Below are 27,057 nucleotides of genomic sequence, written 5' to 3' on the forward strand. Positions count from 1 at the left end.
CTCGTGAAAAGCCTAGCCTCAGGTCCCAGACTGCTATGGAGACACAAATGTCTACACACACACATCTTAGTGACTTCACATTTTTCGTTATCTAGGCTCTAATATGCCCATCAATGTGGCATCAGGGAGTGTCACACACATTCATGGATTTATTCTCCCAGCATCCAAGTGCATCATTATGCACAAGGGAAACTGAGGCAAGGGGAGATTCAACAGCATCTCCAAGACACACAGTGAATGTGTGAGAGAGCCAAGTAGAGTCTTAGACTCACAGACTTTAAGGCCAGAAGAGATCATCATGATCATCTAGTCTGACCTCCTGCACATCACAGACCAGAGAAGCTCAGCAGCCCACTCCTGTAAGAGGCCCATAACCTCTGGCTAAGTTACTAAAGTCTTCAAATCATGATTTAAAGATTTCAAGTTACACAGAATCCACCATTTACTCCAGTTAAAACCAGCAAGTGACTGACAAAAAGTCAGAGTAGATGATCACAACCGTCCTTTCTAGCCCCGGAATCTATACATTTATAAGTATCAGAGGGGTGGGCTGTGTTAGTCTGGATCTGTAAAAGCAGCAAAGAGTCCTGTGACACCTTATAGACTAACAGATGTATTGGAGCATAAGCTTTCGTGGGTGAATACCCACTTCATCGGTAAATTTTTATAAATTTATAAATTGGTAATTTATAAATCTGTAAGTTATTGGCCTCAACACAGGGGTAACTGGGTGAAATTTAGTGGCCTGTTATTTACCGGTTCTTTAGAAAGTCTTCCTAGTTTCTTTGGAAATCTCAGTCACAATGGGTCTATCTATAAACTGCTGGAAAGAATTTCCCCTACCAGAAGGCTTTGATTCAAATGAAAAGTAGCATATATAGAGACTAAGTAAGCCAGTGTTGAATCAGGCCCACAATGTTGAAATATGCCTTAAAAGAAAGAGTCCAGAGTTTCTGTGAATCAGTGCATCTCCACTGACCAGCTCAGTAAATCTAGGGTAATCAGAGACTCTGAAAAGTCCAGATAGGAGGGAGTGGGAAACATAGATGGCTGGTCACGTTCTTTGGCCTGTGTCATGAAGACTAGATCAGAGTCCCTTCTGACCTTAAAATATGACTCAAAGACCAAAAAAATATTGACCCAAACTTTTATGCAGTTGCCCTGTTTTATTATTAGATTTGCAAAGGGAAGCATGATGTAATTCCACAGGCATCTACAACAGTTAACATTGCATTTGAATTCAGATTTATTTTTCTCACTCATGCAATCATTGTTTCCCCCTTCCTTCTCCCCTCTCCCCAAATTATCCTCCATCACCTGGAAAAGAAAAATATCAGCCAAAGCATACCATACGAATACTGCTCCCTAAAGGCAGCAGCAGCAAGTATCAGTCCTAAAATTCAGTGAAATCCATGTCTGCCAAAGTTTTAGGGCAGGATTTCCAAAGAAATGTGAAGGAATTAGGTGACTCAACTTCCAATTTAGGTGATTAAATCCCTTTGGTGATTAACTCCAATGTAGGTGTTTAACTCCCTTCAACTCCTTTGAGATATCACCCTAAGTAACCCTCCAAAAGTTTCTGGAAAATCAAAGCATGGAATACAGTGCTCCTAACCCCTAAAGTCCCTTTTAAAAATCTCAATCTTATTTTACAACTGCAAAGATCAAAATTAGCTGATTGGGGAGAGGTGCCAGTCTTCCAGAATCTCCTGCTGTAGGTGACTGATAGAGATCTGTTAATTTTACAGTCTGAAGTCTTGCAAAAGCCAGAAACTTACTGACAGCCCTTCTCGGGGCCTCTTTGACCTCTTTGTTCCTCAGACTGTAGATGAGGGGGTTGACCATGTGGGTCAGGACTGTTTAGAAGATAGAAAATACCTTGTATAAGTCCTTTGAATGGTGGGCAATTGGAACCATGCAGCCAATAATCAGAGTCCCATAAAATGTTGTGACAGTGACAATGTGAGAGGAGCAGGTAGAAAATGCCTTTTGCCTCCCGGTGGTGGAAGGAATTCTCAGGATGGTGTTGATGATGCAAACGTAGGATGCCAATGTGAATAGAAATGGGACTAGTCACCTGACGCAGGAGACCATGAAAATGGTGAGTTCTAGAAACTGGGTAACAGTAGAGGATAGTTTTATGATGGGTGAGGAATCACAAAAGAAATAGTCAATTTCATTGGAGCCACAAAACTTTATTTTAGTCATTAAAATGATTACTATGGTACTGCTCAGAAAGCCACTTGTCCAGGAACAAGCCGCGAGCTGGAAACAAACACTGCCGTTCATCAGAGTGGCATAACAGAGTGGATTGCAGATCACTAGATACCAATCGTAAGACATCACTGCTAGCAGATAGTATTCTGTGGCTGCTAGGATACCAAAACAATAAAATTGTGTCATGCAGCCACTAACAGAAATGGTTCTGTCCCCCGTGAGGAGACTGGCCAGCACCCAGGGCAGGATGCTGGAGGTGTAGCAGATCTCCAAGCAGGACAAGTTCCCCAGGAGGAAGTTCATAGGGGTGTGAAGGTGCTGATCAGCCACATCTAGCACAACAATGAGGATATTTTCCAGCCATGGTCACTATGGAGATCACTAGAAACAGGAAGCAGAGAAGAATCTGAAGTTCCGGGAGATTCCCAAATCCCAGGAGGACAAATTCCTCAATGGACGTTTGATTTCTACAGTTTGCATTTGCCCTGGGATGTATCTAGGGGAAATGAAGCAAACTTGTTAATATATTTTAAAGATAAACTCAACTTTTAAGTCAATTCATTGTCAAACTAGATGAAAACTAACAAACTCTGCAATATAAGTTGAATATCGCAGTGAACTGAAATGTCATCAGTTTAATTGCAGAAATGTTCAAAAATCTATGCCCTCTCTTCATAGAATCCCCATCATTAGAGATGGTTAAGAAAAGGTTAGACAAATAGCTCTCAGGGATGGTCCAGGTTTCCTTGGTTTCCAGGTGGCCTGGACTTGAAAACTTCTTGAGCTCCCTTCCAGCCCTACAATTCTATAATTTTCTGTTACTTGATCAAGCCTCCAGGAAAGTGTCCAGGTTGCTTGGTATCAGGACTACTGTGATATGTTATTTAAGGTGTGAGTACCTATCTTCTTCACTAACAGAGCAAAGAAAAACTGTGTGTTTCTGGAAACTCCACTACACTTCAAAAAATCAGAAAACAGCTTCATTTCCCTTTGGATTAGGACTGATTAAGATTTTGTAATGGAATACTGGGGTTTGGAGTAACTGAAAGTCTTCATGGAAAGTATATGATTTTCACCAAATTTCGTCTGAAATCTGTAAACCCCAAACGTTTTTTTTTTTTTTTTTTTTTTTTTAAATATGAACATGTTTCAGTTTTGAGCAGCCTTTGGCTGAAAATATTTAGTACATTGACAAATAGGTTTGCATTCAGTTGCTGAAAATCCCAGAACATCCACTCTCCACCAAAGAAACAATTTTCAGGTTTTGGCTTTTTCAATGAAAAATGAAAAAATTTCCATGGGGATGGAGGATTAAACCCATCCAATGGGAGTCCTGATATATTAGAGAACAAAGGGGCTGCTAAAATGAGATTACACTTCTGATGCCAGGAATTAATATCACAGCACAGCCCAAGTAAAATAAAATAAAATACAGTCTAATCTGGTTCGCTGATGTTTCACTTTTTAACCTGACAAGGAAGTGTTCTTCAAATGCAGGGTTTCCACAGGATACATCGCTATCAGAGGGACAGCTGGAATTGCAGAAAATATTATAACAGATCATACAAATGTTCTGTTCTTTCTAAAATTCAGCCACAGAATTAGCTCTGATGGGGATACCTGATGTGAACACCATGAAACACAAAGATATGTTTGGTTGCACTGGTGGGAAAAATATTGTTGTTTATTTTATTCATTGTCCAGATCATCTTGTGTTTACAAAAATTTCTTAAAGCAGCTGATCTCTCTCTCTCTCTCTCTCTCTCTCTCTCTCTCTCTCTCTCTCTCTCAGTTTCAATATGCACAACATTTTATTAGCCCAGCACAAATGCATATTAGTAAAAATAATATCAATGGCATCTAATTTGCTTTCAAGACTGAAATTGTATCAGTCTAAAATAATATTTTGACAGACCTTCCAGTCAAAACATCCAGACGGAAAGCACTGAATTCTATATAGGTATATGAGCCTTGCTCTCTCCTTCCTTTGCAAAGGGATTTAAAAGTTGTGGGGGGAAATTCCAGACTGGATGTTTCTATTCTCCAGCAGCAATGGTAATATTTTTGCATCTACTTTACACTCAAATTTTTAAATAGCCCAATGGACTTAGGAACCTTAGTACTATTGACTGTCAATAAGACTTAGGCGAAGGGCCAGAGTTTTAAAGGTATTGAGGTATTATAAAGGTATTTTAAATCAATAGATGTTAGGGATATAGGTGCTTTTGAAAACCACACTAGGCACCCTACATACCCTTAAAATGTGTGTCTGAGTGCCTAGGTGACTTTTGAAAATGGGATTTAGAATGTTAAGCTGCTTAGGGGTGCTTTTGAAAATTTTACCCCTAATTCCCATTTAATTTCTGTAGCAGTAGCGAGCCTAAATTCTTTAGGGCCCCATTTGAGAATCCCATGTTACGGCTTATAATGAAATTTCCTCTGCATCTTAATAATTATAAATGATTCCGTAACGAGCAATCACTAATAAGATAAATAAAAAGCCCCTGAACATTTAAACTAAAAGCCTAGAGATAAAACTAGTAAAGTTTCTCTTAAAAAACAAAACTCTAGAAGCCTATAGAATTCAATAGAGAAAAAAATAATTGCTTTAAAGTTTTTAAACCAACCTAAACGATATAAAATCTTTGCTAGGCTGGTTTAAAAATTACTCAGAGAAGTTATCATTGTCTATTCAGTGTCTTTAGCATTATCCCGTTAGGATAATGACTTTAATCATGTTCTGAAGTCCTGTTGGAGTTAATGGGTGAAATCTTAGCAAAACTCCTCTTGATTTAAATAGTCACTGAATTTGCTTAGAAAGGACTTAAAGCACATATTTAAAGTTAAGCACATCCTTAAAGTCTATCCTGAGTTGGAGCCATAAAACATTCCCTTTTCCCTCAAAATGATTTATTAAAATCAACAATTAATTCATTTTCTCAGCAATCATATATGACAGACATTTTACTGTAGCAAGCACTGGATGAAAAATGTTGAAAGGGAAACATCAAAGTTGTCCATGAAAATATGGAATTTTGGAAAACTGGATAACCAAAATGTTTTCATTTTTTGGTATTCAGTGAAAGAATGAAAGAAAACCCCAAACTTAAACACACTGAAAAATACTTTTTGTTAAATAAATTTGGGGGAAAAATTTTAAAAAAAACAATTTTAGTGAAATTTTCATTTTTGAAAAAAAGTAATTTGAAATGAAACAAATGTTGAGCAAGGATATAATGTATTCAAAACACTGAGTGAAGGCCATGTAAAAGTGGTGATATTTTATTTTGGTTTATTTTATCATATTATGTATACACATTATTATACATTAATTTTTATTTTATATCAATTATTTTTATTTAAAAAGTTAAACTGACATATATACACACATAGCAAAGTTCTGATTTCAGTTAACAAAAAATAGCCATTTTTAAAGGTATTAACGTGCATAGGGGGATTTTCAGAAACACCCTAAGGCACCAAAAACTAAAGAAAAACTAGAGAATGCTGTTGAAAAATCCAACTAGGCTCCCGATACCTTTTTAAAATCACTCCCAAAATGACCTCAAAAGTAATCACATCGGTTTCCATCTCCAAATCTGATGAACAGACATTAACAGACATTAAACTTTAGAAAATGACAGAGGAAGTTTTCCACCTCTAAGATGAGGCACCAGTCGGGGGATGAAGGGGGCAGCTTGAATTGCAGACATCAACCTTTGGACTCTGGATTCTTGCATCAGGATATGGTCCAACAAGACTATTTTCTATCCTGATTCCTTTAACCTACCTAACTCAGAATCTATATATGGAAGGAGACCCTACCCATAATGCCTGGTTTTACTGCCTTAATTGTATCATTTTGTCCTGCATCCATTCCCACACAATGTTAATGTCTCTTTGGATGCATTGTTCATCCCCCATACGAGAAGGGTAGCAAGTACCATTGGCCCGCGATGGGCACTTGAGATGAGAGGGAAGGGAAAGGGACTAGCTCATTTATGATCCCAGACGGAATAAACACCCGTGTTCCTTCCATGTGACGAAACTGCTGCTACTTCCCTCCGTGGTCGTTCCACCCCCCATGGAGCAGCAACCGACAACGCCAACACATGTCGCCCTCAGAGGAAAACTAGACACCTATTCTGAATCTCAAAGGAAAAGAAATGAAGAGAGGTAAATAAATAAATAAATAAAAAAGATGTGAACTTTGAAACTGAAATGTGGTGGGTGAGAGACCATGGGACCTGACCCGTGCGCCCAATCACAGCTGAGGAGCTTCTCAGCAGTCCGTCCCCACCCTGCCCCCCGCCCCCGCACTGTGTGTGTGTGGACAGTTTTAACAATCCCCCCCCCCACCCCTATCGGGTACGAGTTGGGGTAGACCCAGTCAGTCCTTTCCAGATGCCTGACTGGGCCTTGTTCACCTGCTGAGGGTGAGACTGATCACCAGGTTTAGGTTCAGGAAGGAATTTTCCAGAGGCCAGACTTTCTCAGGACCCCCTGCTGTTATCATATGGGCATGTCTCAGCTGCTCGCTCCTCCTATATGGGGGATGTATGATCGCTATAAGGGTGACCAGATAGCAAGTGTGAAAAATCGGGAGGGGTGGGGGGTAATAAGAGCCTCTATATAAGAAAAAGACACAAAAATCGGGCCTGTCCCTATAAAATCAGGCCATCTGGTCAACCCCAATCATCACAGGGGCAAGGGCTTCTTCAGCAAACCCCCCTCTCTCTGTGCCCCATGCGGACGGGGCTGGACAGCAGTCTCACTCCGGCCATGCGGCCACCCCAGTCTGGGAGTGAGGGGCGGCGCCCACCCGTGGCTTCTGGACCCACAGACAAAGCTCGGGGGGAACCAGTCCCATTTATACTTGCTGGACACAAGGCTCTTGCTCTTGTTGTACAGGAGGCTATATGCGACCCCCCTGTTATACACTGAGCAATGAGGGCTCCCCTCCGTGTGGGCAGAGGCGAGACCCTGCGCTCCAGGGACGAGGTAGCTGGTGTACAGACCCCGCCGGAGCGGGGCGTGTCGGCAGGCGCCACTCTGCCTTGGACGGGGGTCATCTCCGCTTGAGCAAGCGAGACTCCCCGCAACCTCCAGGCACCTCTTCCGTCAGTGGACGGTGACCCTGACTCCGGGAGAGACCCCCGGGAGAGCGAGAGAGAGACGGGGTGTCCCTCGGCTGGGCCCCCTGGGGCGAGATTCAGCCCAGCCGCAGCGGGGTACACAAGGTAATAGGTGGAGAGGGGAGGGAGGGAGCGAGCCAGGCTGGAGGGCCTCCGGGCTCCGCTCCCCTCTCTGCACCTGCCTGAGTCCCCCCACTCAGGGCTTTTCCCAGCGTGTACCCAGCTCACACAACCTTGTGTCACGGCTCCGGGCCAAGCCTTCGGAATGAGCCAAGTGAAAAGGGCAACGCGGCCCCTGGCCGGGCTGGGCGGGGAATCGCCCCGCCCTCCTGGAACTGCCTCCGGGGACGCCGCGCGGATCGCAGCTCATGGAGACTTCCAGAGCCGGGCCCCGTTGCGCTCGCAGCAGGAAGGGGACAGAAACACCTGCCTTTAACGTTCCGTTTCATCTGATTGGTGACCACAGAGACTGAAACACCATCGCCACACGGGGCTGGTTACCGGAGGGCCTCTGACACCGACGCTATGCTCGCACTTCCGTCCGCAAAACCTGGCTACGGGAGCGCTCCGCTCAGCGGCGGGCTCCGCTACGCTGCTGTCAACTCGTCAGTGCGGACACGGCCTCAGGTTTGTTTCAGAGAGACAAGGCGGGTCCGGGCATATCTGTTACTGGTCCCACTGCCCTTGGTGAGAGAGACAAACTTCCAGCTTACACAGAGCCCTTCAAGTTTTATTTCGACATTTTAAAAACTACGCCTTTCAAAAACCTTATTTATAAACCTTAACTATCGTCTGTGCACCTACTCAAAATCGCTAAAAATCCACCCAAAATATTTCTTTTTTTCCAGATTGTATTAAACTGTTTTTCATTTCAGTAAGAAAACATAGGTAATTGTTGTTTTGAGTCAATCCTGATTAGATTTAAGGATCGTTTCGTTTAGATTTAACGCTGGTCGGTTGCCTAACTGGACATTTCTTACTGGAACAAACGTGGCTTTCTTTTCAATGTAATCTTAGCTCAGCTTTTCAGTGTCTGCAGTGCTTGGTTTTAGGTTAATTACAATGTCCCTCTACTGTTTGCGACTCTTATGAACTGCCCGAGAACTTACAAGTAAATACAGTAATGTGTTACAGTTGATTTTTAATGAGTACTTTAAAGAAATGTAGCATCTGTATCAGAGAACCTCCGATACCCATCCGAGTGTGATGATGGTGTTTTAGTGTCTGAGGTTCCCGCCGGGCTTTGCCTGTGGGGTTCGGAAGCCGGGGCGGCGCCGCCCCTCACTCCCAGGGCTGGGGTGGCCCCCATGGCCGGAGTCAGACTGCTGTCTAGCCCCGTTCCTGAGGGGTAGAGCGAAATGAATGGGGAGGGGGCCCAGAAGCTCCTAAAGTGTAACTGGGAGCACAGGTCTCATTGACTCATACCAGCACATTTCGTTTCCATTTTTATTTTTAAATTACACTTTTAAACTTCTATGGTTACTTTTTTTTAAAAAATACAATGAAATTGACATATACACATGGCAAGTTCTGATTTCAATCAACATTATTTTCTGTAATAAAAATGTTCCAAATGGAAATTTTTAATCTGCTTTAATTTCCATTAATATCTGAATCAATGTGATTACATAGGTTCTGGATTCAGGGGTGCGTGAGGCAGTGACCTTGTGGTTAGGGTTTAGAGGGATCGATTAGGGGTTGTGGTGTTCTTGGGGGCTGGAGGTTTAGAGGATCAGAGAGCATCCTTTACCTGGACCACCAAATGGGTGGGCCTGAATGCTAGTGAACATCAGGCTTCTGGTAACTTTTTCTGGTAACTAGTACCTCCTCCCCATCTCCCTTCCCAGCCCCTCTCAGACAGTTCTACCCAACACAAACAATAGGGTGTAGCTGTCTAGGGTAAAGGATCTAAGGTAATACAGTGGTAGATAGATTAGATTAGATTAGATTAGATTAGATTAGATTAGATTAGATTAATGACAAATAATACCTAGCACTGGAGGACCAAATTTCATCAAAAGCTGGGAAAAATTCCAGAGACCAAAACAGTAAGTTTGCTATTTAAATTAAATATGTTAGGGTATTAATATAGAGAGCAAATTTAAGCATATAATTGTTAGGATATAGATATTCAGGCCTGTCGGTAAAGGCCTGTACTCAAAGAATTTAGGTGTATTCTTATCACTTGGCTAGTTATACAGGTATACAAGAAAGAATCAAAATCACTGTCTGCCGGTGCAGGGTCCTTCTCTTACTGTGACAGTCTGAGGCCCTGTTCTTAGGCCAAGGCCTTTGGCTAAGCAGCAGAGGCAGCCGTAAGCTGGGAAGCGAACGGTCACAGCCTCACATTCCAAACTAGTCACACTGAAAGAAGGTGCTATTCGGCTGTTAGGAATACAATCCTGTCCTAATAGTGCCCATCGCCTCCAGAGAAAGGGAAGTGCCTAGAAAATGTAAAAGGAAACTTAGTTTGATAGCATCCTGTCTGGCAAGAACTCACTTCTCACTAGCTGGGATGTGAAATCCTCACTTCTGTATTGTTTTGTCATTATAGTTCCCACTTTGCTATTGTTTGCCTGCATAATCTCTGTCTGGTTCTGTGATTGTTCCTGTCTGCTGTATAATTAATTTTGCTGGGTGTAAACTAATTAAGGTGGTGGGATATAATTGGTTACATAATCATGTTACAATATGTTAGGATTGGTTAGTTAAATTTCAGGAAAATGATTGGTTAAGGTATAGCAAAGCCGAACTCAAGTTTTACTATATAGTCTGCAGTCAATCAGGAAGTGAGGGGGTGGGTGTGTGGGTGGGGGAGATGGGAACAGGGAATGGGGGTAAGGAAATTGGAATCATGTTTTGCTAAAGGGGGAAATGGGAACAGGGAATGGGGGTAAGGAAGTTGGAATCATGTTTTGCTAAAGGGGGAAATGGGAACAGGGAATGGGGGTGGGGAAATTGAAATCATGTTTGGCTAAGGGTAGGAATGGGAACAGGGACACAGGTGTAAGGCTCTGTGGTGTCAGAGTTGGGAAGGGGGACACTAAGGAAGGAAACTGGATTCATGCTTGCTGGAAGTTCACCCCAATAAACATCGAATTGTTTGCACCTTTGGACTTTGGGTATTGTTGCTCTCTGTTCATGCGAGAAGGACCAGAGAAGTAAGTGAGTGAAGGAATAAGTCCCCTAACAATAATTATGAATTACAATTGCAACATTTGCTATCTATTCAATCAGCATCTAGAGCCTGGAAGGTTTTTGTTTTTTTTTTAGCAGAAAAAATGACTGTTCAGAGAAGTCCAGAAAAAATCCCATATATTTTGGTTTTGGCAACAAAGAACCAAACATTTTTAGCTAAAAACTGCTGAAAACTTTACATTTTCAGCTGAAATTCTCCACAAAAGAAGGAAGGAAACAAACAATAAAACCTTTCTCTTTTCCAAGAGAAAGAGAGATGCTAGTGGTGATGATGATGGCCTCCACTACAGCCGGGATTGACGCTGTGGCGATCGATTCACCAGGGGTCAATTTAGCGGGTCTACTGAAGACCCACTAAATCAACTGCCGATCGCTCAGAAATCAACTCCGGTACTCCACCGGAATGAGTAAGGGCAGGTCTACACTACGTCAGGGACTGAAGCTCTGAGACTGATCCACTGGTGGTCGATTTAGCGAGTCTAGTAAAGACCCGCCAAATCAAGTGCAGATTGCTCTCCAGTCGATCCCTGTACTCTACCCCCGATGAGAAGAGTAAGGTAAGTTGACTGGAGATTTTCAGTCAGTAGCTGGAGTTGCGTAGCGTAGGTCGACTTACCGCAGTAGTGTAGACATAGCCTAAGAGGAGTTGATGGGACAGTTTCTCCCATCAACCCAGGGCAGTGTGGATCCTGTGGTAAGTAGATCTAAGCTATGTTGACTTGAGTTATGCTACTAATGTAACTCAAATTGCGTCGCTTGGATCAGCTTTTCCGCCTCGTGCCGATCTGCCCTGAGACTTACTATGAAAAAAGTACCAGGAAAAAGAGTCAGGAAGACTCTGTGAGAATTTATTCTTTAATTCAGTTTTTTGGTCAAACCTTGGTGGTAAATATTTATATGTGTATAGGGTGTTACCGTGTGTGGCAAGGGAGGCCCATGTGACACTATTTAGGCTGAGATTGGCAAAGTTGCCTAGTGCTTTTGGGTGCTCATTTCCCGTTCGTTTTAATTCATTCATTTCTTTTTATTTGGGTGGGGGAGGGAAATCAGGTCTTATGAGCTTTGAAAATTTTGGCCAGACATTTTCTGTTAGCATTTTATATATATGTATCGATGTCTATATTGATGTCAGTATCAATATAGAAATAGATATGTTAATGTTGCCTTCACCATGCAAAGATGGATGAATAGGCAGGACATTTTACATGGCAGGACACTGGGACTCCCAACCCTCCACAGACTTTCATGTTTTGTGTACCCAGCTACAGATCTGCAGAGAATACTACCTAATCAAAGCTCTTCAGTCACAGCAGCGGCAACATTGTTTACCTACTTTTCAGAGGCATAATTGACAAGAGATGATCCTAATCACTGGAGAATTAATGTCATTGGCATCAGTGGTGTGTGGAAGAGACCCAGAAGCACTCAAAAGATATTAAGCTCCTTGCAGAATTTGAGCCCCAGTGTTCATGTACGGATGACTGAAGCAGAGTGCTCTACTGAAACGTTTGTCTTTTCAAAAAGAATGTCTCTTACAGTATCAAGTTTTGTATAAAGAAATGTGCATTAATTGTATGAAAGATGAATGCTCAAAATGTAGCAGAGTCACAGAAAGAAAGAAAGAAAGAAAGAAAGAAAGAAAGAAAGAAAGAAAGAAAGACCTGTCCCCATACACATCTATCTATCTATCTATCTATCTATCTATCTATCTATCTATCTATCTATCTATCTATCTATCTATCTATCTATCTATCTTTGAACCCTTCTGTGTTTTTTCAGACCTTCTTGACATGTGTATCTTCTTTTAATTCTATTTCATATAATAATGGAATTACTCCTCATTTTAATCTGGTCTATGGAATTATTCAGATCAGTCAATTATTCACATTCATCAACATTCCCAGTGATTCCGGAGAAGAAGAAGCATGATAAGACATAGTTTTGACACAGCACATAGAATATTCCTAGCCTGTTAAAGACCATTCTTCCCCACCACCCCGGTGAGGTGGCCGGAGTATGGTGCAGAGAAGCTCATGTTTGCCACTTCAAAATCCCATGATTTAATTGAAACAGAAATGGTGGAAATGTTTTACCTTTAAATCTGTTCTAAGTGAGGCGGATTTTCAGATACTGCCCCTTTTCCCAGTGATTCAGAGACCAGGATACTGGTTCTGCAGTTTATCTTCTACCATCATCTGCTTCACGTTCTTTAACAGTGCCAGGAAAGAGATCTACTCCGAGTGTTCTATATGGTGCTATTTGCCTTGTGCCCAGTTCCTACAAGAGAGACCCTCTCAAGATTTCGCTTTTATCCTTTCTGTGGGAAGGCGACATCTCCCTTGATGCTTACATTGATTAATGAGAAGGAAAACTCAATAACATGCTAGCACTGTCGACGGTACAAACACCAGAGTGAATGGAGGCAAATTTCTATCCTCCAAGGAAATGGCCTTCCTTACTACATGCAGGTGATGAGGTCACTGGTCACCTCCAATTATGGTGCCACAGTCCAAGAAGAGATGCTTACAAGAAACCTATTGCAGATTTTCCCACCCAATCGCTGTTTAGGAGACTCTTTAAAAAAACAGAGTGGAGTCCCTCACCCATGTCTTCAGGGTGGCCAGAGAAAGGGAGGGTGTGACACCTGTTCATGTACTCAGTGTACAGTTCATGGTTGGGATTTTCCGAGATGCCGCTGACTTTCAAGTGGACCTGTGCTCTTAAATCATGTAGACACTCGTGAAAAGCCTAGCCTCAGGTCCCAGACTGCTATGGAGACACAAATGTCTACACACACACATCTTAGTGACTTCACATTTTTCGTTATCTAGGCTCTAATATGCCCATCAATGTGGCATCAGGGAGTGTCACACACATTCATGGATTTATTCTCCCAGCATCCAAGTGCATCATTATGCACAAGGGAAACTGAGGCAAGGGGAGATTCAACAGCATCTCCAAGACACACAGTGAATGTGTGAGAGAGCCAAGTAGAGTCTTAGACTCACAGACTTTAAGGCCAGAAGAGATCATCATGATCATCTAGTCTGACCTCCTGCACATCACAGACCAGAGAAGCTCAGCAGCCCACTCCTGTAAGAGGCCCATAACCTCTGGCTAAGTTACTAAAGTCTTCAAATCATGATTTAAAGATTTCAAGTTACACAGAATCCACCATTTACTCCAGTTAAAACCAGCAAGTGACTGACAAAAAGTCAGAGTAGATGATCACAACCGTCCTTTCTAGCCCCGGAATCTATACATTTATAAGTATCAGAGGGGTGGGCTGTGTTAGTCTGGATCTGTAAAAGCAGCAAAGAGTCCTGTGACACCTTATAGACTAACAGATGTATTGGAGCATAAGCTTTCGTGGGTGAATACCCACTTCATCGGTAAATTTTTATAAATTTATAAATTGGTAATTTATAAATCTGTAAGTTATTGGCCTCAACACAGGGGTAACTGGGTGAAATTTAGTGGCCTGTTATTTACCGGTTCTTTAGAAAGTCTTCCTAGTTTCTTTGGAAATCTCAGTCACAATGGGTCTATCTATAAACTGCTGGAAAGAATTTCCCCTACCAGAAGGCTTTGATTCAAATGAAAAGTAGCATATATAGAGACTAAGTAAGCCAGTGTTGAATCAGGCCCACAATGTTGAAATATGCCTTAAAAGAAAGAGTCCAGAGTTTCTGTGAATCAGTGCATCTCCACTGACCAGCTCAGTAAATCTAGGGTAATCAGAGACTCTGAAAAGTCCAGATAGGAGGGAGTGGGAAACATAGATGGCTGGTCACGTTCTTTGGCCTGTGTCATGAAGACTAGATCAGAGTCCCTTCTGACCTTAAAATATGACTCAAAGACCAAAAAAATATTGACCCAAACTTTTATGCAGTTGCCCTGTTTTATTATTAGATTTGCAAAGGGAAGCATGATGTAATTCCACAGGCATCTACAACAGTTAACATTGCATTTGAATTCAGATTTATTTTTCTCACTCATGCAATCATTGTTTCCCCCTTCCTTCTCCCCTCTCCCCAAATTATCCTCCATCACCTGGAAAAGAAAAATATCAGCCAAAGCATACCATACGAATACTGCTCCCTAAAGGCAGCAGCAGCAAGTATCAGTCCTAAAATTCAGTGAAATCCATGTCTGCCAAAGTTTTAGGGCAGGATTTCCAAAGAAATGTGAAGGAATTAGGTGACTCAACTTCCAATTTAGGTGATTAAATCCCTTTGGTGATTAACTCCAATGTAGGTGTTTAACTCCCTTCAACTCCTTTGAGATATCACCCTAAGTAACCCTCCAAAAGTTTCTGGAAAATCAAAGCATGGAATACAGTGCTCCTAACCCCTAAAGTCCCTTTTAAAAATCTCAATCTTATTTTACAACTGCAAAGATCAAAATTAGCTGATTGGGGAGAGGTGCCAGTCTTCCAGAATCTCCTGCTGTAGGTGACTGATAGAGATCTGTTAATTTTACAGTCTGAAGTCTTGCAAAAGCCAGAAACTTACTGACAGCCCTTCTCGGGGCCTCTTTGACCTCTTTGTTCCTCAGACTGTAGATGAGGGGGTTGACCATGTGGGTCAGGACTGTTTAGAAGACAGAAAATACCTTGTATAAGTCCTTTGAATGGTGGGCAATTGGAACCATGCAGCCAATAATCAGAGTCCCATAAAATGTTGTGACAGTGACAATGTGAGAGGAGCAGGTAGAAAATGCCTTTTGCCTCCCGGTGGTGGAAGGAATTCTCAGGATGGTGTTGATGATGCAAACGTAGGATGCCAATGTGAATAGAAATGGGACTAGTCACCTGACGCAGGAGACCATGAAAATGGTGAGTTCTAGAAACTGGGTAACAGTAGAGGATAGTTTTATGATGGGTGAGGAATCACAAAAGAAATAGTCAATTTCATTGGAGCCACAAAACTTTATTTTAGTCATTAAAATGATTACTATGGTACTGCTCAGAAAGCCACTTGTCCAGGAACAAGCCGCGAGCTGGAAACAAACACTGCCGTTCATCAGAGTGGCATAACAGAGTGGATTGCAGATCACTAGATACCAATCGTAAGACATCACTGCTAGCAGATAGTATTCTGTGGCTGCTAGGATACCAAAACAATAAAATTGTGTCATGCAGCCACTAACAGAAATGGTTCTGTCCCCCGTGAGGAGACTGGCCAGCACCCAGGGCAGGATGCTGGAGGTGTAGCAGATCTCCAAGCAGGACAAGTTCCCCAGGAGGAAGTTCATAGGGGTGTGAAGGTGCTGATCAGCCACATCTAGCACAACAATGAGGATATTTTCCAGCCATGGTCACTATGGAGATCACTAGAAACAGGAAGCAGAGAAGAATCTGAAGTTCCGGGAGATTCCCAAATCCCAGGAGGACAAATTCCTCAATGGACGTTTGATTTCTACAGTTTGCATTTGCCCTGGGATGTATCTAGGGGAAATGAAGCAAACTTGTTAATATATTTTAAAGATAAACTCAACTTTTAAGTCAATTCATTGTCAAACTAGATGAAAACTAACAAACTCTGCAATATAAGTTGAATATCGCAGTGAACTGAAATGTCATCAGTTTAATTGCAGAAATGTTCAAAAATCTATGCCCTCTCTTCATAGAATCCCCATCATTAGAGATGGTTAAGAAAAGGTTAGACAAATAGCTCTCAGGGATGGTCCAGGTTTCCTTGGTTTCCAGGTGGCCTGGACTTGAAAACTTCTTGAGCTCCCTTCCAGCCCTACAATTCTATAATTTTCTGTTACTTGATCAAGCCTCCAGGAAAGTGTCCAGGTTGCTTGGTATCAGGACTACTGTGATATGTTATTTAAGGTGTGAGTACCTATCTTCTTCACTAACAGAGCAAAGAAAAACTGTGTGTTTCTGGAAACTCCACTACACTTCAAAAAATCAGAAAACAGCTTCATTTCCCTTTGGATTAGGACTGATTAAGATTTTGTAATGGAATACTGGGGTTTGGAGTAACTGAAAGTCTTCATGGAAAGTATATGATTTTCACCAAATTTCGTCTGAAATCTGTAAACCCCAAACGTTTTTTTTTTTTTTTTTTTAAATATGAACATGTTTCAGTTTTGAGCAGCCTTTGGCTGAAAATATTTAGTACATTGACAAATAGGTTTGCATTCAGTTGCTGAAAATCCCAGAACATCCACTCTCCACCAAAGAAACAATTTTCAGGTTTTGGCTTTTTCAATGAAAAATGAAAAAATTTCCATGGGGATGGAGGATTAAACCCATCCAATGGGAGTCCTGATATATTAGAGAACAAAGGGGCTGCTAAAATGAGATTACACTTCTGATGCCAGGAATTAATATCACAGCACAGCCCAAGTAAAATAAAATAAAATACAGTCTAATCTGGTTCGCTGATGTTTCACTTTTTAACCTGACAAGGAAGTGTTCTTCAAATGCAGGGTTTCCACAGGATACATCGCTATCAGAGGGACAGCTGGAATTGCAGAAAATATTATAACAGATCATACAAATGTTCTGTTCTTTCTAAAATTCAGCCACAGAATTAGCTCTGATGGGGATACCTGATGTGAACACCATGAAACACAAAGATATGTTTGGTTGCACTGGTGGGAAAAATATTGTTGTTTATTTTATTCATTGTCCAGATCATCTTGTGTTTACAAAAATTTCTTAAAGCAGCTGATCTCTCTCTCTCTCTCTCTCTCTCTCTCTCTCTCTCAGTTTCAATATGCACAACATTTTATTAGCCCAGCACAAATGCATATTAGTAAAAATAATATCAATGGCATCTAATTTGCTTTCAAGACTGAAATTGTATCAGTCTAAAATAATATTTTGACAGACCTTCCAGTCAAAACATCCAGACGGAAAGCACTGAATTCTATATAGGTATATGAGCCTTGCTCTCTCCTTCCTTTGCAAAGGGATTTAAAAGTTGTGGGGGGAAATTCCAGACTGGATGTTTCTATTCTCCAGCAGCAATGGTAATATTTTTGCATCTACTTTACACTCAAATTTTTAAATAGCCCAATGGACTTAGGAACCTTAGTACTATTGACTGTCAATAAGACTTAGGCGAAGGGCCAGAGTTTTAAAGGTATTGAGGTATTATAAAGGTATTTTAAATCAATAGATGTTAGGGATATAGGTGCTTTTGAAAACCACACTAGGCACCCTACATACCCTTAAAATGTGTGTCTGAGTGCCTAGGTGACTTTTGAAAATGGGATTTAGAATGTTAAGCTGCTTAGGGGTGCTTTTGAAAATTTTACCCCTAATTCCCATTTAATTTCTGTAGCAGTAGCGAGCCTAAATTCTTTAGGGCCCCATTTGAGAATCCCATGTTACGGCTTATAATGAAATTTCCTCTGCATCTTAATAATTATAAATGATTCCGTAACGAGCAATCACTAATAAGATAAATAAAAAGCCCCTGAACATTTAAACTAAAAGCCTAGAGATAAAACTAGTAAAGTTTCTCTTAAAAAACAAAACTCTAGAAGCCTATAGAATTCAATAGAGAAAAAAATAATTGCTTTAAAGTTTTTAAACCAACCTAAACGATATAAAATCTTTGCTAGGCTGGTTTAAAAATTACTCAGAGAAGTTATCATTGTCTATTCAGTGTCTTTAGCATTATCCCGTTAGGATAATGACTTTAATCATGTTCTGAAGTCCTGTTGGAGTTAATGGGTGAAATCTTAGCAAAACTCCTCTTGATTTAAATAGTCACTGAATTTGCTTAGAAAGGACTTAAAGCACATATTTAAAGTTAAGCACATCCTTAAAGTCTATCCTGAGTTGGAGCCATAAAACATTCCCTTTTCCCTCAAAATGATTTATTAAAATCAACAATTAATTCATTTTCTCAGCAATCATATATGACAGACATTTTACTGTAGCAAGCACTGGATGAAAAATGTTGAAAGGGAAACATCAAAGTTGTCCATGAAAATATGGAATTTTGGAAAACTGGATAACCAAAATGTTTTCATTTTTTGGTATTCAGTGAAAGAATGAAAGAAAACCCCAAACTTAAACACACTGAAAAATACTTTTTGTTAAATAAATTTGGGGGAAAAATTTTAAAAAAAACAATTTTAGTGAAATTTTCATTTTTGAAAAAAAGTAATTTGAAATGAAACAAATGTTGAGCAAGGATATAATGTATTCAAAACACTGAGTGAAGGCCATGTAAAAGTGGTGATATTTTATTTTGGTTTATTTTATCATATTATGTATACACATTATTATACATTAATTTTTATTTTATATCAATTATTTTTATTTAAAAAGTTAAACTGACATATATACACACATAGCAAAGTTCTGATTTCAGTTAACAAAAAATAGCCATTTTTAAAGGTATTAACGTGCATAGGGGGATTTTCAGAAACACCCTAAGGCACCAAAAACTAAAGAAAAACTAGAGAATGCTGTTGAAAAATCCAACTAGGCTCCCGATACCTTTTTAAAATCACTCCCAAAATGACCTCAAAAGTAATCACATCGGTTTCCATCTCCAAATCTGATGAACAGACATTAACAGACATTAAACTTTAGAAAATGACAGAGGAAGTTTTCCACCTCTAAGATGAGGCACCAGTCGGGGGATGAAGGGGGCAGCTTGAATTGCAGACATCAACCTTTGGACTCTGGATTCTTGCATCAGGATATGGTCCAACAAGACTATTTTCTATCCTGATTCCTTTAACCTACCTAACTCAGAATCTATATATGGAAGGAGACCCTACCCATAATGCCTGGTTTTACTGCCTTAATTGTATCATTTTGTCCTGCATCCATTCCCACACAATGTTAATGTCTCTTTGGATGCATTGTTCATCCCCCATACGAGAAGGGTAGCAAGTACCATTGGCCCGCGATGGGCACTTGAGATGAGAGGGAAGGGAAAGGGACTAGCTCATTTATGATCCCAGACGGAATAAACACCCGTGTTCCTTCCATGTGACGAAACTGCTGCTACTTCCCTCCGTGGTCGTTCCACCCCCCATGGAGCAGCAACCGACAACGCCAACACATGTCGCCCTCAGAGGAAAACTAGACACCTATTCTGAATCTCAAAGGAAAAGAAATGAAGAGAGGTAAATAAATAAATAAATAAAAAAGATGTGAACTTTGAAACTGAAATGTGGTGGGTGAGAGACCATGGGACCTGACCCGTGCGCCCAATCACAGCTGAGGAGCTTCTCAGCAGTCCGTCCCCACCCTGCCCCCCGCCCCCGCACTGTGTGTGTGTGGACAGTTTTAACAATCCCCCCCCCCCACCCCTATCGGGTACGAGTTGGGGTAGACCCAGTCAGTCCTTTCCAGATGCCTGACTGGGCCTTGTTCACCTGCTGAGGGTGAGACTGATCACCAGGTTTAGGTTCAGGAAGGAATTTTCCAGAGGCCAGACTTTCTCAGGACCCCCTGCTGTTATCATATGGGCATGTCTCAGCTGCTCGCTCCTCCTATATGGGGGATGTATGATCGCTATAAGGGTGACCAGATAGCAAGTGTGAAAAATCGGGAGGGGTGGGGGGTAATAAGAGCCTCTATATAAGAAAAAGACACAAAAATCGGGCCTGTCCCTATAAAATCAGGCCATCTGGTCAACCCCAATCATCACAGGGGCAAGGGCTTCTTCAGCAAACCCCCCTCTCTCTGTGCCCCATGCGGACGGGGCTGGACAGCAGTCTCACTCCGGCCATGCGGCCACCCCAGTCTGGGAGTGAGGGGCGGCGCCCACCCGTGGCTTCTGGACCCACAGACAAAGCTCGGGGGGAACCAGTCCCATTTATACTTGCTGGACACAAGGCTCTTGCTCTTGTTGTACAGGAGGCTATATGCGACCCCCCTGTTATACACTGAGCAATGAGGGCTCCCCTCCGTGTGGGCAGAGGCGAGACCCTGCGCTCCAGGGACGAGGTAGCTGGTGTACAGACCCCGCCGGAGCGGGGCGTGTCGGCAGGCGCCACTCTGCCTTGGACGGGGGTCATCTCCGCTTGAGCAAGCGAGACTCCCCGCAACCTCCAGGCACCTCTTCCGTCAGTGGACGGTGACCCTGACTCCGGGAGAGACCCCCGGGAGAGCGAGAGAGAGACGGGGTGTCCCTCGGCTGGGCCCCCTGGGGCGAGATTCAGCCCAGCCGCAGCGGGGTACACAAGGTAATAGGTGGAGAGGGGAGGGAGGGAGCGAGCCAGGCTGGAGGGCCTCCGGGCTCCGCTCCCCTCTCTGCACCTGCCTGAGTCCCCCCACTCAGGGCTTTTCCCAGCGTGTACCCAGCTCACACAACCTTGTGTCACGGCTCCGGGCCAAGCCTTCGGAATGAGCCAAGTGAAAAGGGCAACGCGGCCCCTGGCCGGGCTGGGCGGGGAATCGCCCCGCCCTCCTGGAACTGCCTCCGGGGACGCCGCGCGGATCGCAGCTCATGGAGACTTCCAGAGCCGGGCCCCGTTGCGCTCGCAGCAGGAAGGGGACAGAAACACCTGCCTTTAACGTTCCGTTTCATCTGATTGGTGACCACAGAGACTGAAACACCATCGCCACACGGGGCTGGTTACCGGAGGGCCTCTGACACCGACGCTATGCTCGCACTTCCGTCCGCAAAACCTGGCTACGGGAGCGCTCCGCTCAGCGGCGGGCTCCGCTACGCTGCTGTCAACTCGTCAGTGCGGACACGGCCTCAGGTTTGTTTCAGAGAGACAAGGCGGGTCCGGGCATATCTGTTACTGGTCCCACTGCCCTTGGTGAGAGAGACAAACTTCCAGCTTACACAGAGCCCTTCAAGTTTTATTTCGACATTTTAAAAACTACGCCTTTCAAAAACCTTATTTATAAACCTTAACTATCGTCTGTGCACCTACTCAAAATCGCTAAAAATCCACCCAAAATATTTCTTTTTTTCCAGATTGTATTAAACTGTTTTTCATTTCAGTAAGAAAACATAGGTAATTGTTGTTTTGAGTCAATCCTGATTAGATTTAAGGATCGTTTCGTTTAGATTTAACGCTGGTCGGTTGCCTAACTGGACATTTCTTACTGGAACAAACGTGGCTTTCTTTTCAATGTAATCTTAGCTCAGCTTTTCAGTGTCTGCAGTGCTTGGTTTTAGGTTAATTACAATGTCCCTCTACTGTTTGCGACTCTTATGAACTGCCCGAGAACTTACAAGTAAATACAGTAATGTGTTACAGTTGATTTTTAATGAGTACTTTAAAGAAATGTAGCATCTGTATCAGAGAACCTCCGATACCCATCCGAGTGTGATGATGGTGTTTTAGTGTCTGAGGTTCCCGCCGGGCTTTGCCTGTGGGGTTCGGAAGCCGGGGCGGCGCCGCCCCTCACTCCCAGGGCTGGGGTGGCCCCCATGGCCGGAGTCAGACTGCTGTCTAGCCCCGTTCCTGAGGGGTAGAGCGAAATGAATGGGGAGGGGGCCCAGAAGCTCCTAAAGTGTAACTGGGAGCACAGGTCTCATTGACTCATACCAGCACATTTCGTTTCCATTTTTATTTTTAAATTACACTTTTAAACTTCTATGGTTACTTTTTTTTAAAAAATACAATGAAATTGACATATACACATGGCAAGTTCTGATTTCAATCAACATTATTTTCTGTAATAAAAATGTTCCAAATGGAAATTTTTAATCTGCTTTAATTTCCATTAATATCTGAATCAATGTGATTACATAGGTTCTGGATTCAGGGGTGCGTGAGGCAGTGACCTTGTGGTTAGGGTTTAGAGGGATCGATTAGGGGTTGTGGTGTTCTTGGGGGCTGGAGGTTTAGAGGATCAGAGAGCATCCTTTACCTGGACCACCAAATGGGTGGGCCTGAATGCTAGTGAACATCAGGCTTCTGGTAACTTTTTCTGGTAACTAGTACCTCCTCCCCATCTCCCTTCCCAGCCCCTCTCAGACAGTTCTACCCAACACAAACAATAGGGTGTAGCTGTCTAGGGTAAAGGATCTAAGGTAATACAGTGGTAGATAGATTAGATTAGATTAGATTAGATTAGATTAGATTAGATTAATGACAAATAATACCTAGCACTGGAGGACCAAATTTCATCAAAAGCTGGGAAAAATTCCAGAGACCAAAACAGTAAGTTTGCTATTTAAATTAAATATGTTAGGGTATTAATATAGAGAGCAAATTTAAGCATATAATTGTTAGGATATAGATATTCAGGCCTGTCGGTAAAGGCCTGTACTCAAAGAATTTAGGTGTATTCTTATCACTTGGCTAGTTATACAGGTATACAAGAAAGAATCAAAATCACTGTCTGCCGGTGCAGGGTCCTTCTCTTACTGTGACAGTCTGAGGCCCTGTTCTTAGGCCAAGGCCTTTGGCTAAGCAGCAGAGGCAGCCGTAAGCTGGGAAGCGAACGGTCACAGCCTCACATTCCAAACTAGTCACACTGAAAGAAGGTGCTATTCGGCTGTTAGGAATACAATCCTGTCCTAATAGTGCCCATCGCCTCCAGAGAAAGGGAAGTGCCTAGAAAATGTAAAAGGAAACTTAGTTTGATAGCATCCTGTCTGGCAAGAACTCACTTCTCACTAGCTGGGATGTGAAATCCTCACTTCTGTATTGTTTTGTCATTATAGTTCCCACTTTGCTATTGTTTGCCTGCATAATCTCTGTCTGGTTCTGTGATTGTTCCTGTCTGCTGTATAATTAATTTTGCTGGGTGTAAACTAATTAAGGTGGTGGGATATAATTGGTTACATAATCATGTTACAATATGTTAGGATTGGTTAGTTAAATTTCAGGAAAATGATTGGTTAAGGTATAGCAAAGCCGAACTCAAGTTTTACTATATAGTCTGCAGTCAATCAGGAAGTGAGGGGGTGGGTGTGTGGGTGGGGGAGATGGGAACAGGGAATGGGGGTAAGGAAATTGGAATCATGTTTTGCTAAAGGGGGAAATGGGAACAGGGAATGGGGGTAAGGAAGTTGGAATCATGTTTTGCTAAAGGGGGAAATGGGAACAGGGAATGGGGGTGGGGAAATTGAAATCATGTTTGGCTAAGGGTAGGAATGGGAACAGGGACACAGGTGTAAGGCTCTGTGGTGTCAGAGTTGGGAAGGGGGACACTAAGGAAGGAAACTGGATTCATGCTTGCTGGAAGTTCACCCCAATAAACATCGAATTGTTTGCACCTTTGGACTTTGGGTATTGTTGCTCTCTGTTCATGCGAGAAGGACCAGAGAAGTAAGTGAGTGAAGGAATAAGTCCCCTAACAATAATTATGAATTACAATTGCAACATTTGCTATCTATTCAATCAGCATCTAGAGCCTGGAAGGTTTTTGTTTTTTTTTTAGCAGAAAAAATGACTGTTCAGAGAAGTCCAGAAAAAATCCCATATATTTTGGTTTTGGCAACAAAGAACCAAACATTTTTAGCTAAAAACTGCTGAAAACTTTACATTTTCAGCTGAAATTCTCCACAAAAGAAGGAAGGAAACAAACAATAAAACCTTTCTCTTTTCCAAGAGAAAGAGAGATGCTAGTGGTGATGATGATGGCCTCCACTACAGCCGGGATTGACGCTGTGGCGATCGATTCACCGGGGGTCAATTTAGCGGGTCTACTGAAGACCCACTAAATCAACTGCCGATCGCTCAGAAATCAACTCCGGTACTCCACCGGAATGAGTAAGGGCAGGTCTACACTACGTCAGGGACTGAAGCTCTGAGACTGATCCACTGGTGGTCGATTTAGCGAGTCTAGTAAAGACCCGCCAAATCAAGTGCAGATTGCTCTCCAGTCGATCCCTGTACTCTACCCCCGATGAGAAGAGTAAGGTAAGTTGACTGGAGATTTTCAGTCAGTAGCTGGAGTTGCGTAGCGTAGGTCGACTTACCGCAGTAGTGTAGACATAGCCTAAGAGGAGTTGATGGGACAGTTTCTCCCATCAACCCAGGGCAGTGTGGATCCTGTGGTAAGTAGATCTAAGCTATGTTGACTTGAGTTATGCTACTAATGTAACTCAAATTGCGTCGCTTGGATCAGCTTTTCCGCCTCGTGCCGATCTGCCCTGAGACTTACTATGAAAAAAGTACCAGGAAAAAGAGTCAGGAAGACTCTGTGAGAATTTATTCTTTAATTCAGTTTTTTGGTCAAACCTTGGTGGTAAATATTTATATGTGTATAGGGTGTTACCGTGTGTGGCAAGGGAGGCCCATGTGACACTATTTAGGCTGAGATTGGCAAAGTTGCCTAGTGCTTTTGGGTGCTCATTTCCCGTTCGTTTTAATTCATTCATTTCTTTTTATTTGGGTGGGGGAGGGAAATCAGGTCTTATGAGCTTTGAAAATTTTGGCCAGACATTTTCTGTTAGCATTTTATATATATGTATCGATGTCTATATTGATGTCAGTATCAATATAGAAATAGATATGTTAATGTTGCCTTCACCATGCAAAGATGGATGAATAGGCAGGACATTTTACATGGCAGGACACTGGGACTCCCAACCCTCCACAGACTTTCATGTTTTGTGTACCCAGCTACAGATCTGCAGAGAATACTACCTAATCAAAGCTCTTCAGTCACAGCAGCGGCAACATTGTTTACCTACTTTTCAGAGGCATAATTGACAAGAGATGATCCTAATCACTGGAGAATTAATGTCATTGGCATCAGTGGTGTGTGGAAGAGACCCAGAAGCACTCAAAAGATATTAAGCTCCTTGCAGAATTTGAGCCCCAGTGTTCATGTACGGATGACTGAAGCAGAGTGCTCTACTGAAACGTTTGTCTTTTCAAAAAGAATGTCTCTTACAGTATCAAGTTTTGTATAAAGAAATGTGCATTAATTGTATGAAAGATGAATGCTCAAAATGTAGCAGAGTCACAGAAAGAAAGAAAGAAAGAAAGAAAGAAAGAAAGAAAGAAAGAAAGAAAGAAAGACCTGTCCCCATACACATCTATCTATCTATCTATCTATCTATCTATCTATCTATCTATCTATCTATCTATCTATCTATCTATCTATCTATCTATCTTTGAACCCTTCTGTGTTTTTTCAGACCTTCTTGACATGTGTATCTTCTTTTAATTCTATTTCATATAATAATGGAATTACTCCTCATTTTAATCTGGTCTATGGAATTATTCAGATCAGTCAATTATTCACATTCATCAACATTCCCAGTGATTCCGGAGAAGAAGAAGCATGATAAGACATAGTTTTGACACAGCACATAGAATATTCCTAGCCTGTTAAAGACCATTCTTCCCCACCACCCCGGTGAGGTGGCCGGAGTATGGTGCAGAGAAGCTCATGTTTGCCACTTCAAAATCCCATGATTTAATTGAAACAGAAATGGTGGAAATGTTTTACCTTTAAATCTGTTCTAAGTGAGGCGGATTTTCAGATACTGCCCCTTTTCCCAGTGATTCAGAGACCAGGATACTGGTTCTGCAGTTTATCTTCTACCATCATCTGCTTCACGTTCTTTAACAGTGCCAGGAAAGAGATCTACTCCGAGTGTTCTATATGGTGCTATTTGCCTTGTGCCCAGTTCCTACAAGAGAGACCCTCTCAAGATTTCGCTTTTATCCTTTCTGTGGGAAGGCGACATCTCCCTTGATGCTTACATTGATTAATGAGAAGGAAAACTCAATAACATGCTAGCACTGTCGACGGTACAAACACCAGAGTGAATGGAGGCAAATTTCTATCCTCCAAGGAAATGGCCTTCCTTACTACATGCAGGTGATGAGGTCACTGGTCACCTCCAATTATGGTGCCACAGTCCAAGAAGAGATGCTTACAAGAAACCTATTGCAGATTTTCCCACCCAATCGCTGTTTAGGAGACTCTTTAAAAAAACAGAGTGGAGTCCCTCACCCATGTCTTCAGGGTGGCCAGAGAAAGGGAGGGTGTGACACCTGTTCATGTACTCAGTGTACAGTTCATGGTTGGGATTTTCCGAGATGCCGCTGACTTTCAAGTGGACCTGTGCTCTTAAATCATGTAGACACTCGTGAAAAGCCTAGCCTCAGGTCCCAGACTGCTATGGAGACACAAATGTCTACACACACACATCTTAGTGACTTCACATTTTTCGTTATCTAGGCTCTAATATGCCCATCAATGTGGCATCAGGGAGTGTCACACACATTCATGGATTTATTCTCCCAGCATCCAAGTGCATCATTATGCACAAGGGAAACTGAGGCAAGGGGAGATTCAACAGCATCTCCAAGACACACAGTGAATGTGTGAGAGAGCCAAGTAGAGTCTTAGACTCACAGACTTTAAGGCCAGAAGAGATCATCATGATCATCTAGTCTGACCTCCTGCACATCACAGACCAGAGAAGCTCAGCAGCCCACTCCTGTAAGAGGCCCATAACCTCTGGCTAAGTTACTAAAGTCTTCAAATCATGATTTAAAGATTTCAAGTTACACAGAATCCACCATTTACTCCAGTTAAAACCAGCAAGTGACTGACAAAAAGTCAGAGTAGATGATCACAACCGTC

At 42.3% G+C, this 27,057-nt stretch overlaps 2 pseudogenes; both read right to left on the reverse strand.

Moving 5' to 3' along the window:
* Positions 1 to 1,165: 1,165 nt before the first annotated feature.
* On the reverse strand, positions 1,166 to 8,028 carry LOC140896625 (olfactory receptor 11L1-like; annotated as a pseudogene).
* A 6,423-nt stretch (positions 8,029 to 14,451) lies between these two features.
* On the reverse strand, positions 14,452 to 15,866 carry LOC140896728 (olfactory receptor 5V1-like; annotated as a pseudogene).
* Positions 15,867 to 27,057: the final 11,191 nt, after the last annotated feature.

This window comes from Lepidochelys kempii, chromosome 13, assembly GCF_965140265.1.
Source record: "Lepidochelys kempii isolate rLepKem1 chromosome 13, rLepKem1.hap2, whole genome shotgun sequence".
Taxonomy (NCBI): domain Eukaryota; kingdom Metazoa; phylum Chordata; order Testudines; family Cheloniidae; genus Lepidochelys; species Lepidochelys kempii.